The sequence below is a fragment of the Bombus flavifrons genome, chromosome 4 (genome assembly GCF_040668555.2).
Source record: "Bombus flavifrons isolate JBK064 chromosome 4, iyBomFlav1_principal, whole genome shotgun sequence".
NCBI classification, from domain to species: domain Eukaryota; kingdom Metazoa; phylum Arthropoda; class Insecta; order Hymenoptera; family Apidae; genus Bombus; species Bombus flavifrons.
This window is the reverse complement of record NC_138445.1, coordinates 1149429-1161770: the sequence shown is the minus strand read 5'-3', so window position 1 is coordinate 1161770 and position 12342 is coordinate 1149429. Positions and strand designations below refer to the sequence as shown.

General features: G+C 34.1%; 2 protein-coding genes across 3 annotated transcripts in view; one reads left to right on the top strand and one right to left on the bottom strand.

Moving 5' to 3' along the window:
- LOC138179192 (small ribosomal subunit protein uS3m-like) overlaps positions 1-12342 on the bottom strand; it is a 270513-nt gene that overhangs the window by 69056 nt on the left and 189115 nt on the right. The gene's annotated exons all lie outside the window — the stretch shown is intronic.
- Positions 1-12342, top strand: part of LOC138179191 (CCR4-NOT transcription complex subunit 6-like) — an 828627-nt gene that overhangs the window by 743465 nt on the left and 72820 nt on the right. The window lies entirely within an intron of this gene.

Here is a 12342-nt window from a genome sequence, read left to right as displayed (position 1 = left end):
AATCTTTTGGCGCAATATTCAGTTCCAAAATCGCGAGACCAAAAGTAGATGATTGTTTGGCTAACTTCCTTCCTGTTGAATGTTTACTCTGAAGCCCATTTTTGGATGAAGATATCAAAATAGCTATCGTTGCATGCTTGTCGCTTGAATTTAATATTTGCTTTATTCGTTCGGTTGATTAATTATACGACCCTAAAGTGGAGAAGAATTTTATTTATAACTAGACTACGGATGTTTATGCAAATTCGTATTTTTCGTAATTCAAAAAAGATGTAAACTAGGTAGAAATTGGTTTCACCGATTGGATATTATGATGTATTGTTTGCTTTGGATATTGTGTACATTTTTTACCATTGCCTGCCCTCTGCAAATTTTTGCACTTTGAAATTTTCCATAAATGCATAAACATCCGCAGTTTGTTTCTAACAAATAAGAAAGTTGTCATTATTAGTAAATAACGAAGATGTCGCGTAATTAGAGACGTACAGCGACTGAGAAAAGTACTCGCAAATGCCACTATTTTCCAGCAAAGTGTTTTTTTTAATTAGGTTGTACGTTTCACTTTTATGGAGTATCAAATTTCTTGCACCTGATTAATTAGTATATAAATGATATAATAAGAATGGCGTACGAGTACTTTTAGCAGCCACTGTAGATGTCGAAGATAAAATTGTAAAAAAGCTCTTTGTAACGCAACACATTGGAAGGAATTCCGGGAACACAAGTGTGCCATTTCATCCCGGATGAAGTTGATTTTTATAATTCTTCCATAAAATAGAAAATAAAGTAATAAGGGTACAGCTGGCAGCCAGTAATTAAATCCTAGAAAAATCATAAAATAAAATCAGAGCGCACATGGAAGAAAAAAATTCTACTAAAAATAGCTCCGAATATGGAAGGAAAAATTTTCCAATGGACATTTGTAAAAACGCCCTGCTTGAATTTCGTCGGATCAAAATACATCGCGCAAAAAGAAAATTGGCACTTTTTTTACCCATATAGAAAACTCCGGCAAAAAAGACAAAGTTGAATATATTGCGTTAGCTTTTTTTTATTCAAAACTTTTATTCAAAGCTTTTTTTATTTTTATTCCAAGTGTCAATTACGATTTGTTTTATATCAAATGGTATACAAGGAGATCGATCTCATTATTACAAGGATCATTATCCAATGACGTTATAGAACGTTATAGAACGTTAACAATGACGTTAATAGAAAGTAGCTGCAGCTTTGTCGAAAAAATCTACAGTTTTGCTAAACAAAAATGAATTGTCTTCGTTAATTAGTTATCTGTCAATCAACGTGCAAAACGGCATGATAATTTGATTTGGACGATAGTTTGGCAAAAGCAAATTTTGCTAAACGATGATACTTGAGTTGCTTCGGTATCCTCCTAATTGAAATACCATTGTTTCCGCTACCTCATATTAGGTACCTGTTGATAGCTTATAATTGATGCGTTAATACGATAACGCGTGACGCGTTAATACGCCGATTACCACGCTGTGAAAACCACTGTGAAAACTTTAACGTCATTTATATCTTCTGCTTTGATTTCCAGCGTACGTTTTCATAACGCAGCTAATTTTTCGAAGGCGGCTTTCAGCGAATACTTCAACAACATTTGGCCACGGTCGCGCTTCCAAAGCGGTACTCGACAGCTTAATGAAGCGTCTTTAAAACATCTGGAATGTTGACTTGTTAAGATGAATTCGAACTTCGCATGTGATTGAATTTACTACTCGCGTACAGGAATATATGTGTGTATATATGTACATAATGTGTGTGTAGCAAGCAGGCAATCACAGTTTCCTTTTAATCTCAAAGTTCAGCTTCCTACTATAGACGCGTATTTGCTATACATTTTTTGCTATACACGACGAATGAAGTTTAGTTGATGATATTTCGAGCTTACATACCGGAAGCTTAGCTTGCAATTGGTATTTGAGTTTCTGTGTCAGATTACGAAAGTTCAGCAGCTATTTGCGAAGGAACGCATCTTCATTATGGATACGTCGTCTTGGGTACACTGCATGTTTGAGTACACATTATAGGGAATTCTGATATTACGTGTACCGTTGATTATTTTTGTCGTATACATTTTCCTAACACGTTGCAGCAATTGATGCGATCGCAGGAGATACACAGATACTCACGAAAGTATTTAAATATTTAACACAGAATTTTCTAATGAAGATATTATCTACACTGTACGAACCTTTTTGAAATTTCGTTAGCGCGTAATCAGGTACGATTATCGCAATTATAATAATAAATTTCCAAGTAAATGTTGTCAAGTTTCGAAGAAAATAAAAATTCGTATAAAATATATTGTTTCGTTAAAAAGCAACGAGAAAATTTCTTTTATTGTCCTACAACAGCCCCAGGAAAATTGATAGCACAACAAACGATCAATCTTTCTATTACGGTTGGCTAGGTTCTATTGTATATTAACTCTACAAATAGATTTGATCGTGTCACGATATTGTAAAATAATTTTAATTTCTGGGTCTTTGCAATTTTATAACTAAATTGTATTCTGTCAAAAATAAACAAATACCACATACTTCTGAGCGAGGCAATGTATAATCTCTTGTTAACTATCGCGTAACTACCTCATAACTATCTCATAACTATCACACAGTCTAACACGATGCGACCTACTCATGTCACGTTTCAGTACGGATGGGCTAACATCGTTCTTGATCTTTCTATTTGTAATCTTCCAACTAAATTGCTTTCTGTCAAAAATAACCAAGTGTCCACATACTTTGGAGCGGCAATATATACATATAATCTCTCGTTAACTATCGTATGACTCTTATAACTATCAAAGACTGACATGATTGACCTATTCATGTCACGTTCCAGAATAGATGGGAATAACGGAAGAAATAAAAGAGAGAGATTGAATTATTTGTTTGTGCCATATAGCAATCTTGTATAAATGATTATACACTGTATAATAAATATATTGTATAAATAATTTAGAATTTAGTTCTCCCCTCTTTTTGTGCAGAGTGGACTGTCTAATTGATAAAACCGTATGAGCATGTCTAGACAATCTTTCAAATTTTATTCGTCAAGCAAAGAGTTAAAAACGTTCATTTATATGACCAACAAATCTTTATAACATTCATTATACGTCAATTTGAAGCTTGAAGTTACTCAAAACTTTATGCGAAATTTTACTTTCTAAGCTACATTCACATCTTGTTATTTTATCAAACCATACAAACAATTTTCCGTTCGATTTTTCGTCGAGGAATTTCGGTACACACAAAAATTTTCAAAGGTGAATATTTATTAATTTGATGCAACTTAGAATCCGCTAATCAGCGTGCAGCTCCAATATCGAAATCAAAGACGAATTCTCCCACCGCATTTCATAGATAAATAACTAAAACAAATAACTACGCTACAAAATTGCGAATAAGTTTTCCCGGTATTAGATCAAAGTATACAGAACGTATATATACATCGACTGGATTCGATAGAAATTACAGAACGTATACATACGTCGACTGGATTCGATAAAAATATACAGAACGTATATATACGTCAACTGGATTCGATAGAAATTACAGAACGTATATATACGTCGACTGGATTCGATAAAAATATACAGAACGTATATATACGTCGACTGGATTCGATAAAAATATACAGAATGTATATATACGTTGACTGTATTCGATAGAAATTACAGAACGTATATATACGTCGACTAGATTCGATAAAAATATACAAAACGTATATATACGTCGACTGGATTCGATAGAAATTACAGAACGTATACATACGTCGACTGGATTCGATAAAAATATACAGAATGTATATATACGTTGACTGGATTCGAAAAAAATATACAGAATGTATATATACGTTGACTGTATTCGATAGAAATTACAGAACGTATATATACGTCAACTGGATTCGATAGAAATTACAGAACGTATACATACGTCGACTGGATTCGAAAAAAAATATACAGAACGTATATAAACATCGTTGCCCGGATCCAAAGCGTCAATACTTTGACTGCCACGCCGAAATCACATATTTCGCTCAGAACGCCACGGGAGTATTTTTATTATTCAAAACATATTGTCAAAATAATAATAAATCGATGATGTGAGACAACATTCTTCCCCAATGGACCGTTTATCTTATTGGTGGTCACGGGTGATCACCGTGGTGCCTTGGTAACAGTTGATAGCGACATATTATAACGAGGCTTCGTTTATTTCAACAAACCATTGGCATTCGTTATTTCGTCGTAAGCAAAACGTCCAGAATATATTGTTGAAACGTGTAGAAAATATTAGTAAACGGTATTTGCTCGTTCTATATGTAATAGTAAGGTATGTTCACGCTTCTAACTTCAATTATACGATTATAAAGCAGCATTTACGATTATTTTCTAAGCTGTGTTTATAATAATATTCGTAGATTACCCCTGAAAGATATGCATGCAAACACAGTGCACAGTTAGATGCAAGATTTGTTCTCATTTTTTTTATCGATGTTCCAATAAAAATATTTAATTGTCCAATGGGGCACTTTTTATTTCAAAGTATCTTCTATTTATCGGTTATATTCAAAATGCCCTATCTGTCAATTTTCATACAATTTTTACAATTGTAAGAAGTTCAAACGCTCTGGTCACCAATGACCACGATGGCGTCACAGGAGAAACCGTGACCAACGTGGCAGTCAAAGTGTTAATGCTATGAACCAACACATTCGACGTTTCTGATAAAGTTCGAATCTTTATGAAAAAAGAGTTACACTAATACATTAAATCGTACATCTTCTTCATACACGCATTTTCTTTCGTTTCGATCATGAGCGTCAGTTGCGAGAGAGATTAACGCATTTGAAGCTACACCCTTTTGTCGAGGGTGGAAAATCCGATTGTATCTTTGATGAAAGATTTGGTCTGTGCGTAAGTTCACATTCGGTTCTGTAATCGTTTATCTCTCTGACTTAGTAGTAATGGATGTCATCATCGTTTATGGCAGAAGGAAGGGCGGACCAAGCCGAAGGGTGAGGTTGACTATCAGGGTTGCCTCTTACTTTCTTATCGGCGTCCTGTCAGGAACCAAGCCGCTGGTCGTTATACGTGTCGACGACTATCGACTTCATCGTGTCACTTTTAAATATCCTATAACTTTCTGCTTTGCATGATATTTTGGCATTTTACGATTTTATTGTAAGTATATTTGTATCGATTTTGATAGAAACTCGCGTATGATGTACTTTTGGAAAAAGTATTTGTCACGTATTTTTTTTTACGTATTCGTATTCACGTTGAAGAGGTAAAAACAGCCCCGAGTTATCATTAATAACGTCATCAGTGTTTCGCTTTTTTTATTTTTTATATATTTTTCAATGGAATATTATGGAACCTTCGTATTAATAACAAAAACGAGAAAAATTGTGTATTTTAAATAACGATACGAAACGATATTTATTTGAATAATTTATAATTAAAGAGAAAGAAAATAAACGACACACGTGAAACATAAAAATAGATAAAGGATTAAAATATAAATATTCTTGCCTTTGGATTATTATATAGCCTATTATATAGCCTAAAAGTTCTCAAATTTTTTATTGCTATGCTTAGTCTGTTTATTTTCGGTTCCGTATGTTTATTTACGATTGTTTGTGTAACGCAACCGATATTTTCATTGAATCGTTCGTGGAAGCACAATAGCTTGACCACTACATTCTGTTAAGCTAACATCAATAGATTTTTATTTATAGACTCGCGTTAAGTCCACTGTACACATCGAACAAAATATCGAATATACTACAGCAGTTATTATTTCGTCTGAGCACTTTAAAAAACACAATGTTTCAAATTCTCTTATTGAAAATCGTTTCCAACAATTTCTGCATTGATAAAGGCTTGTCATAGTTTGAGAAGCCAGATAGAACAATAGCGATACAAGTAAACATTTGCTAGCAATGAAATTTCAGCATCGATTCTATTCAAAAAAAACAGCCTGAGCCGCAATCAGCGAGATCATCGTAATCCCTAAATTGTTCCATCAATTTTATATTGTTTTTTTTTTCTTTTTATCGAATAAGTGAAATCGAGTTTTCTCGTGCTAATTGATTTGTTGTTTTTACGAGAGCAGGCCGATCAGAAACCCTTGAGAACTGTCAGCACCAAGAAGTCAACTTCTAAAGCGGCAGGTGGGAGAGACAAGGTTTAATAAAGATCATAATCAGTTTGGCACGTTCAATTAGTGACTATCAATTAGCAAAGAACACTGAGGTTTCTCAGAACAATCACAGACTGTTAGCTTAGTGCAGTTTCAATGAAGACTTACAAATAGTTGTTCAATGTAGAACAGAGGGATTTAGCACATTCATCTATTTTAGTCAAACTCAACCAGTGGTCTCAGCAATCTCAATTCATAGGGCTAAGTTTTAGTCGAAGTTTTAGTGCAGCCTCGATCAGTAATCGCATAGCCTCCCGTTAGTCTCACTCGGGACATTTCAATTCAAATGAATTAGGAATAAACGATAACCAGAGAAAAAATTATCGTTTCCATACACAGAGAATGAATTCGCCTTACTTTAAAGTATAACGTTTATGGCAGTCAGATGTTTTATATTGATCGTATTTCTTTTATCGTATTTTATTAGGAGAAACACGTTATCGGCTGAGAGTGCATTTCTGGTGCTGAATGAGATGCTCTTGAAAGAAAATTTTTTCCATCGTTACATCCACCTCTGGAAATTTCTTTTTCATTTTAGTTATTCCGTATATTACAATCAATTCTCGTTGAGAATTATAAGCAAATTAGGCTTACGTGTTACAATGATGCGGGGAGTAATTTTAAATTACTTACAGTTGATTCCATGTGAGTGAACGTTCTGTTTCAGCTGAATCTCTTGTGTAATTCTAGGGGTAGCGCCTTTTTAGTTTACGTTCTGTACCGTTCAACAGTCGCGTGACTACTGGTTTTGGACGATTGTTTACAGGTTTCTTGACTATTCTTAATAGTACAGATTGAAATGAAATTTATATGCTACAATTCCTCGTTTATATTTAGGTCTCCCTTCCAACTAACGTAGGTCTAAATGACAATTCACGTGGCTTTCTATAGCAACAATTTTCTATCCAGTCTTAAGTTCCATCGTCTACTAATTAATCAGTCGAACTTTTTGTCTTTTAACGTCAGTTGCTTGCACTTTGCTCTACCCTGCCGCTTTCATATTAATCTTCTATGGAGTAAATTGCTCATGTACTTAACTGTATCGTTAGTTGGAATTGTGAAGTTAAGTATAGTCACTGGTGGACAAGATTGTCCGTATAATGTAAAGGTTATGTGAGTGGGTTCATCTTCGTTTATTTTGAAATGTCATTTCAACGAATCACCTTCCACAGGTTTCCTTTCCTTTTACTATTTTTAAAAGGTAGTTTAGCTTTGTCCCGATAAGTTCCCTCATAACTGAGACACCCTGTATATGTACGTAATTGCTGATAGAAGACGTATAAAAGTTGCAGAGTGAATCACGAGGAACAGGATAGTCATACATCTCCGTTACTTGTCATTGTACAAAAAAATTCCTCACTATTAATGATTACGTACAATTGACTTGCTTAAAGGCTTGTAATTTCGAATATCGTGTTTTCACGATAATCGCGTTAAATACGATACGTGGTTTACTTAAAACCTGATGTAAGTACATATGTATGTAGTTCGTATCTTTGCCATGACTCTGCTTGACCCTTCAACGGTTTCCATCATTCGCTCGCAACATAGTAGTGAATCGTAGCTGGGTTTTATATTTACGAAACGTTGAGATATTCTTGCACAAAACAGAAATCTTAGACCTGGAACCTTCAGTTTCGTATTATTGCGAAGCTAAAATCATATTCCAAATGAGACGATACGTGTGTTTTGAGCAACTCTGACGCACGCTTTTGTTTTCTTTTATTTTCGCTCTCCCTTCGTCCGAATATTAATATGATGTTCAAACGAGACAATTTTTGTTGCAAGTTTATTGTCCATACCAACATTCAAAGAGGAAATAGCAAAATATAATGACAGATATAGCAAAAGAGTCAACAAACATCGAAACCCTCTAATTACTGGACTACTTGATACGTCGGATCAGATCCGCAGGCTGAAGAGACACTACCCGCTAGACCTAGATTCAATTAGTTATCTAAATTAAGTAATATTTACTTATTTATAATACTTACTTATAAATTATACTTATCTATAATAAGTATTAACTTATTATAAATAATTAGCCATGTCACTGCGCCACGCCAGAAAAAATTACTGAAAATTCTCAATGCGAGAATTGATTGTAAATTTTAATAAATAAATAAAAAAAAAGAGTTTACCGCCCAATGAAACGTTGTTGCCAGCAAGAAGTTGTTTACGTATTTTCAAACTACAATAAGTGCATCATCAAGTACACAGTGTTGATAATTTCGAAACGATATTAAAAACTATGGAAACCTACATTGTGCTTTTAATGTAATGTGCTTTCATGGTCGGCAATAAGGTCAAGTTACTGTCTGAAGCATCGTAAGGGAGCGCAAAGATATCGCAACGTGATGTTGGGTGTATCCACTTCATCTTGCATTGTAGTCTCACCTTGGCCAGACCCGCTCATTGCCTGCCTTCGATCGTACACTTCTATCGCGTTGAACGATCGAATCCTGCGAGGATAAGAATACGTGCCTACGGATATACATCCATATCTAGATGTCTGTTGGCATGAGCGATAAGAGTGGCTCGTGAAATAATTAATTTCACGCCTCTGTAATCTCTACGATCGGGCATCGTCGATAAACTTTCACGTTTTTATTCTCGCGCGAGTCTAAAGCGTCGATAATTCGAGAACGTGTTTCAGAGATTACGGCTCGCCATTTGTCATAATTATTTTCTATAAAAAGAACTTTCACAGCGATAATGCTTGCAGACTCGCCTACAAATTCATTCATGAAAGCACTTGAAAGCTGATAATTGATAGCGTTCTATTTATAAAACGGTATACTGTCATTATCTAGGCCGAACCCGAATAAATTCATTTATTTTCTGTTCGAAGAAATAAATTAATTTATTTTAGCCTCGAGTGCAGTTGTAAGTAAGCTAATACCGTGTTTATCCAGGTTTGCTAACATTGGAATAAAGAAGCGGAGTTCGTACAATAAATAGAGTGGACAAAAGAAAGTTTAAAGGATAAACGATACCAAAAAACACCACTTTTGCAAAAAGTGAATTATATTTGACGAGAACAATTAAATTATGAATAGATATTATTCATCTCTAGAATAAATGACTGTTAGCAACGTGGTAGAAAGAATTTGTTAAAAAGTCACACAGGTGTAAATTGAAACTTTCTTTGGCCAGCCACTGTATATTATAACGTGGTTCGATTATTTTAGAAATAATAATTTCAGTTCAAGGTACTAGAACATACCTTCCAAAACAGAGATTTACATGAAATCCCTCTTTCTTTCTTTGCTTTCAGTGCTGTATAGTTAATTTTTACATATTTACTCGTAGCTTTATTGTTTTTCAATTTTATTTATTTATCAACAAGTAAATATTCGATATTTAGTGATTCAGTGATTTAAATATATCTTGTACAGGCTTAACATAAAGAAACTTTTAATGCAATAGAAAAAATTGAAACAAATAGAGAGAAAGGAAACATTTTTGTTTATTAAGTTACTGCTTGCAAACAGCGAAACCGAAATTAAGAAAATGGATAAAATGCTGGAGGTTTAAATAAAAATAAAAGAGTATATATTTTTTGTATTCTTTTGCCGACAGAGGAAAATTACGTCGAAAATCCGCTCCTATAAAATATCGCGATGACGTGAATAAAAATCAAATTGTTAAATTGCAAAATACACTGCCTGCAATAAATATTTGTACATCGTTTCACACGTATTTGTCATCACGCGTATTTATTATAGCATTCACGTTCGCTAATTAATTCAGTTCAGGTTTATATTAAACTTCATATTATCTGCTAGCATTTTTACATAACTAGAAAAAATTTATACTACGAAGATGAAGTGTAGATGGAAATAAAAAAAATGCTCCATTGAAAAACAAGGATATGTCTCAATACTCTACAGCCACTTTAAATTACGATAGAGGAAATACGTCAGATTATGATACAATAGAAATTCTATTGTTCTACTGTATCCTTTATTGTAGTATTGGTTATCACCTATTATCTTATTATTTGTTTACTGATTTTATTATCTTATCAGTATCATCTTACTATTCTTTGCTGCTCTTAAAGGCTGCTTAGCTTAGGTTCATATAGTTAATTAAGTTTACGTTTACCTTTAGGTTCAAATCTACATTTACTTCATTAAATTTGCATTTACTTAGTTTATATACATAATAATACTTAGACTATAAATCATCCATTTACAGGATGCTTATTTCTTGCAGTTCCATTAGCCTTTATCATCTCTGATTTGGATTTGCAGCTACTACTAGGTTGTCCGAAAAGTTTCTTTCATTTTATAAGGAAATAATAGATGCATAACATTTTTCGTTTTATATTATTTTATCGCATTACGTATGATCCACTTGGTTCTATCAAAATAAACATCACAACGTTCGACAGATTAGGTTTCATGTTTGTATAAAGATGCGTCGTTGTAAAAGACGAGTCTGTAAAAGAAAGACACTTTTCGGACGACCTAATATTTGGTATCGTACGTGCACCTAAGCAAAGACGTGTTCGCCGTATTCTGTGTCGCTGACGTTCTTCCATTTGTTTCTGCAGAATGCCCCTGATACAGTAGAAATAATGTGCATCATTGCTTAAAAATAGAGCGAACGCTCTGCTTTTAATCTCAAGACGCAACAGTTGCAGGGGCTAACTTTAATGCGGCGAACCAACCGAATATCTACATCAGCTGACCCAACGGACCAGCGATGTCTATCTCGCCGACAATTTGTACCGAATGACACAGTCGAACAAACCGAGTGTTTGATGCTACTCAGTGATTAGATCCTGATAGTTGTGGTGCGTCTAACGGAACTCCGTGAGCAAAGTAGATCCGTCGTGGCCTTTTCATCTCGACACGATGGACATCTAGGGTCAGTTTACCATTGGCACGTATACGTCTGCCAGCTCCCTAGAGACAAGGACAATTTCAAGTCGTGGCTTGTCCCACGTCCATCTACCAATTCAGCTTGTACATGTTATTTCCTCTCGACCAATCATACGGCCGTTCGTTCGAGCGAAATATTGATCGAAATGAGAAGCATTTTCACTGATATTCGTTGGTAATTTCACGTGTTCTCGAATAAATTCCACGGATTTAATATGACGTACGTATGTACAGTGGCTCGTAGAAGTACTCGAACGTCCTTCGAAACAGAATAACTTTTTTAAAACTGGACCAAACCGAGTTCTTTTTTTTTTTTTTTTTTAGAAATTAGGAGGATTGGTTGATACCGCGCCTGGATCTACTCTTCCAGTCATAGAGTCCTTGATTTTAGATTTCCTTTTATAAAGTTCATCCGCTTCCATACTCGTTTTGGATCTTCATCTTCGCTACTTCTGGCCATTTCGTATATTTTATGCTTGACTTCATTTATTCATATATGGGACACTTGCTTAATATGTTTCTGCTGAGCCTGTATCTGTGTATTATATATTTAACCTGGTTTTCTCCTTCTGTGCCTCGGATTTGGTATAATACTTCAAAGAAATAATATTTCTAATTTCTTCATTTCAGGGAAAAAGCATTACTTCCTGTTTGTATCGAATAAAGTTTTATGCTTTCTATATATTACCATAGTTTTTTAAGTATTTTCTTGCTGGAAAATTTATTGGATAAATTGAAGTATTTTCTCATTTAAATTTATAAATGATTTTACCTTCATATCGTTTAGAATTTTTACGAGTTTCATCAAACTTTTATAACCAATATATTTCAGTACTGCGTATAAATATCTTTAAGAGTTCCTTTATTAATTAAACGAATATTTTTACGAAGTCAGAATTTATGAATGAAAGTAATGAAAGCTTTCACAAGCTAAATAACATCGAGAACGTGGAAGGACCTTAAACGTTAATCGTGGAAGTAAATTTACACTGTAAGAACTTTACGTGTAAACGTAAACCCATGTAATTCTCTATGGAGAATTTTTTGCGGCTTAATAAATAAATAGAAAAGAGGAAAGAGAACGTGGGAGAATCTCCTCATTTAGTATCTCAACTCATTTGGTCCTTCATGAATTCCAATGTTCTTTCCAGAACTATCGACCGTATAAAAAATGAATATAAAAGAGATAGCATCTTATGGAAGAAAAATATCTGCAG